This window comes from Arvicola amphibius, chromosome 4, assembly GCF_903992535.2.
Source record: "Arvicola amphibius chromosome 4, mArvAmp1.2, whole genome shotgun sequence".
Lineage (NCBI taxonomy): Eukaryota > Metazoa > Chordata > Mammalia > Rodentia > Cricetidae > Arvicola > Arvicola amphibius.
This window is the reverse complement of record NC_052050.1, coordinates 108,067,159-108,072,814: the sequence shown is the minus strand read 5'-3', so window position 1 is coordinate 108,072,814 and position 5,656 is coordinate 108,067,159.

The following is a 5,656-nucleotide window of genomic DNA, read 5'->3' as shown; positions in this document are numbered from 1 at the left end:
GTGTTGAGGATTTTGTTAGTCTATGGTCTTGGGGAAGCACTGTCATCTTACATAGGGTTTCTATTGCTGTGAAGAGACACCATGACCACAGAAACTCTTATAAAGGAAAACATTTAATTATGGTTGTGGCTTACAGTTTCAGAGGTTCAATTCATTATCATCATGGTGGGGAGAATGACAGCATGCAGACAGACAAGGTGCTGGAGAATTCTACATCTTGTAGGCAACAGGAAGTGAACTGGTGCTGTGGGAGCTCCTTTAGCCAATAGCCTTTAATGTACCAGCCCACTTGGGTGTGGTCTCTTATGCTTTAAATGCAGCTGTAAAGTGTGTGCTAGCTCTCTTGCTCTTTGGCTCTCGCTTCCAGCTGCTAGACTCTGTTCCTGTTCTCCATTTGTGCAGAGGATTGTGATCTAAGACAGTGATCTGTGGGTCTCCTCTAAATAAATAACCTTTTATTATACATAATTCTGAACTAGTGCGAGATTATCATGTAACTTCTGTCATCAAACTGGGAAACTGGGCATGGCCTGAGCATATATGAGACCTGAAAGCCCACCTCCACAGTAACACTCTTCCTCCAACAAGATCATCCCTACTCCAACAAGGCCATACCTCCTAATAGTGGCATTTCCTTTGGGGGGGGGGTGTCATTTTTTTTCTAACTACCACAACACAATGACTCACACTTTTCAAGATTAAAAGAAATTATTCTGATCAGTTTAAATTCAATTTTCTATGGTCTGGAAATTGGTAGGAAAATACATATGTAAATAAGCAAAAACAGTCGGTATCGGTCTGTAAATAGTCAAATACATTCCGTTGTTGTGCAATACTCCCGTTGTTTACTGTAAATATGTATTACCCTCATTAGTTAATAAAGAACTGATTGGCCAAAGGCTAGGCAGGATTTGAGGGGCAGAGAGAATGCTGGGGAGAAGATGGGAGTCTGGGAGATGTGGATGATGGGATGAGCAGGATGGGAAGTAGATGAGGTAAATGAGCCCTGGGGCAGCGCATAGATGAATAGAAATGGGTAAATTCAAGTTATAAGAGCTAGTTAAGAGCAAGCCTAAGCTATAAGCTGATTACTTACAATTAACAGTAAGTTGTTATTTGGGAAATAGCTGGAAGGACAGAAAAGTCCACCTACATTCAGTCTTCTGCTTTAGTCCATTCTACAAAGTCCCGAGTAGAACATGGGCCTGCAAGACCATCACACAATTGGTTGTTCCTAGCATTATTGAGAAAATAAGCAACATCCTGAGGACCATAAAGGTTCCAGGATCACTAATACCACAGCAGACACAACACATCACAGAGTGAGCATACTAACACAGTGAACTGTAGCTAACATCAGCTCAGTCATGGATGAAGGGTGCTAATGAAACTAAATCAAGTCCCAAAATATCCAAGGAAAGTGGAAGGGTTTATGCATTATCTCTGTCAATATTCTATTGCTGTAAAGAGACACCATGAGCACGACCACACTTATCAAAGAAAAAAATTAATTGGGACTGGCTTACAGTTCCAGAGGTTTAGTCACTGACTTCATGGCAAGGAGCATGGTGACAGGCAGGTAGTCATGGTTCTAGAGACATAGTAGCTGAGAGTTCTACATCTGATCCACAGGCAGCAGGAAAAGAGACACTCTGGCCTTGGAACGGGCTTTGTGAAACCTCAAAGTCCACCCACAGTGACACACTTTCTCCAACTAGGCCACACCTCTTAATCTTTTCAAATAGTGCTACTCCCTGGTGACCGAGAATTCAATTCTATGCACCTATGGGGGTCATTCTCATTCAAACCACCACATTCCACTCCCTGGCCCTCATAGGCCTGTAGCCATATCTTAACACAAAATGCATGTAGTCCAACTTCAAAAGTCTGCAAAGTCTATCACAATCTCAACACTGCTTGAAAGTTCAAGGTTCAAACTCTCTTCTGAAACTCAAGGCAATCTCTTAACTATTACTGTGGTAAAATCAGAACCAAAAAGCAGATTACATACTTCCAACACATAATGGCACAGAACATACTTTACCAAACCAAAAGGGAGGAAAGAGAGCATACTGAGGAAATACTAGACCAAGCAAGACTGAAACCGTCAAGGCAAACAAATTCTGCATCTCCATGTCTAATGGCAAAGTAATCTTCAAATACCCAACTTCTTTCAGTTTTATTGACTGCAATATACCTCTCTCTTGGGCTGCTTCAACACTCTGTTAGCAGCTCTCATTGGCAAGGATTCCAAGACTCTGGCATCTCCAACATCTCGGGGTCTCCAAGGCAACCCAGGCTTCAACTTCACAATGTCACACAATTGCGTCTCTACTATGCCTCCATTCAGAGACATGCCTGAATGTCTGGCCTCAGCAGCTTTCCTTAGCCTCCAAGGGAGATGCTACAACCCCTTTCTTGTATCTTTGGCTCTAAAGCCAGAACCACATGGCCAAAGCTGCCAAGGTCTTCTGCTTGTCTCCACCTGTTTCCTCACCCCCACCTCATTCAAATACATCTCATTAGCCTCCTGGTTTTGATGGTTTCCTTTACAACTTGAGCTTTTTTAAAGTTCCATTTCACAAGTTGGAAGCCCAGCTGGGTGGAGTCCTGTCCCTGTGTAGAGAGCAAAGAGCCTTGTGTGCACAGATAAGCACTGGAGAAACCAGGAAAATTAAACACACAGCTTACTTCTCCAAAGGAATGAGGTGTCAAGCTGCTCTTTCCTGGAATACTAGGAATGATGTTTTACAACCTGGTGATCCTTTGCTGTCTGATGAGACAAACTCTACTGTATCGCCCAGAATTTATGTTTTATGCTTATTCAAGACCTTTCCCCCTACATCTTGAGCATTACTTTTAGACCATAGAACCCAGCCTAAGTGACTTATGCTATCGTAGGGTCAGACCAAATCCTAACACCCACAGGCATTATGTTTACTTCAGTCAAACTCCCTAGACCCTAAACCTTGGGTACTATCTCTGAGTCAACAGTACTCATTTCTGTGAAAGAAGTCAGATGTTGTTTGTAAGGAATCTCAATGCTAACATGTCTTAAATTGCTGTATACTTGGGGCTGCTTTAGTTGCTATCTGGATACTTTTTTCAAAATTGTGCTGTGCTTAAATATGGCTAAAGTAAAATGATTTTGGCCAGACTCTTGAAGTCCTTGTCCAGCACTGGTTACAAGAAAATCGGGCTGAGCCAGGTTTCACTCCTGTCTCTTCGTGGATCATTTTTTCCCCGCATGCTGAAAAGCCTGCAGGAGAATCGCCACACCATTCCCGTTATTCCATTTAATATCCGGCTTTGCTTCAACCTTTTTTTTAAATCTCTTTGAGCGTTGTATTTAGATCCATTATACTTCCCAATGATCCTTTTCCCTCCAACTCTACATTTTGTATTTTTCTTCGCTCAGCTCGTTCTTTTCTTTATAGATCTGCATAAGACCTCGATAACCACACAAACTAAGCTGTCTTGAACTCTCCTCTTCCAATGCCATTAATCCAAAATTCTTCAATTTTGTCTTGGATAGATTTTTCAGGCAAAGGCAGAGAGCAGCTACATTCTTCACCAACAACACCCTCTGTGACACTTACTAGTTTTTTCTCCTTTGAAACCTCTTGAGCCAGGCCGTCATAATGGACATGGCTCTCAGCACCACTGTCTGCCAGGCTCCATTAAGCCCTGCTTAAAATGTCCAATTGCTTTTCTAGTCCTAAGTCCCAAAGTCCAAACTACCAACAAGCGGTATGGTCAGGTCTGTCACAGCAATGACTCCTGGTACCAACTTCTGTCTTAGACAGTGTTCTACTGCTTTATTACAAACTTTGGTCATTTGACCAATGGAAAACAGGTGCACTATAAATCGGTGCCACTTTACTGAAACTCTGGCTTTGTTTTGCATTTGAGCCAAAGAGGGGAAAATAAGTCTCTTTGTTCTGTGCTTTTTGAATTCGCACACTAATTCACCACAAGTTTTGACTACTTGTTTATAAATTATTCATTCGCAATCCTGTATCTTTTCATATTTCTATAAATAGCATTGACATAAAAACAATAAAGGAATTTAAAAGAAAGTTTATTCAAAACTTAATATGAATGTGATGCCTTTGGCCAGGGGCAGGAATTTCCCTTGTCTTGAATGACGTGTTCACTGTAGAGGTGGCACCAGAGGCTCTAGAATCACAGAACATAAAACAGTCTACAAAGTGACCATGACAGCCAGGACTGTCACACAGAAAAACCCTGTCTCAAAAAAGAAAAAAAAATACCAAAAAAACCCAGTTATTGAACAATGCATTTACCAGCTCAACTACATTGTGAGGACACCAGTTACCTGGGCTGGGAAACCTCTTCTGTAATGTAGCTTTAAGATTAGTGGAGCCTTGAGTCTTCAAGGCTTAATGAGCCCATCTAACAAGATTATCTGCGATAAGAATGGTAGGCAGCTGCCAGTACTGAGGCAAATATCTATTAAAGCCCCCAATAACCCTGGTTCTCAGCCTACGTCCCAGTTCTCAACAGTCATACTCTACTCGTCCAAGCGTATGGGGTTTGCAGAATCCTTAATGTAAACAAAGCTTTATTCAAGAACTGCAGTTCACTGTTGAAATGTATATATTCATATTTAAATATCTGTATTTTTCAGTTATACAAGTATATGCCAAGTTATTTTGTTTTTTGTTTTTTGTTTTTTAAAATAAGTCAGGACGTGACATTCAGCCCTTGGGAGATGGAAGTCGAGGATCAGGAGTTCAAGGTCATCCTCGGGTACAAAGTTTAAGGCCAGTTTGGGCTATGAAAGAATGTGTCTCAAAGAAAAGAAACAATTTAGTCCGCTTTGACTCTTTTATCTCCTGCTTTTATGTGGCAATTGGTGACAACAATTGATAGAAACTATATATATTATAGCACTTACGCTGAAAACTCACTTTCAGGACTCTCTTCCAATTCAGCAAATGAATAGTGCCTTGTCAACAGAACAGGGAGGCAATTTTTTCTAGGGCTCAAACGCAAAACAAAGCCAGGGTTTCATTAAAGTGTCACCGATTTACACTGCAGGTATTTTTTTCGTTGGTCAAACGACCCAAGATTTTAACACTTGCTGGGAGGTTCGGACGCACAGCTGAGTGTTTTCTAAATGCTAATTGTTCAGCATTGGAGAAAAATAACAGATTCAGGATTCAGGCGAAACAAACACAGAGCAGAGGCGTGGTCGACTAGCGGACTTCAAAAAAGCTCAAAAGCAACAGGCGAGCCTAGGTTTTCACGTCTGCAGGGGTGGGGACCTTCGGGCACCTCAGAGCCGAGCACTCCGTGGTGCTTTCTCTCCAGCTGCGGGAACCCAGCTCGGGGCACGAGCTCGGGACAATCGTGGACACTCGGGGCACCAGCTCGTGGCGCTCGAGAACGTGACTCTCAGGGACACTCGAAACTGTGCACTGTGCGCACCCGCAAGTCCGGCACCCGCAGACCCGCGCTTAAGGTCCTAGGCGAACGCTAGAACCTGGAGCCCGGATCGTGGGCTCTGGGGCACCGGAAGGCAATCCGAGGTCTGCAAATCCACTTCTCCGGAGTTTCCAGTGGACTCCGAAGAGCCGCTGCGCCACGTGGTTGGCTGGTCTCCGGGCATGCGCAATGGTCGCCCGCGAGG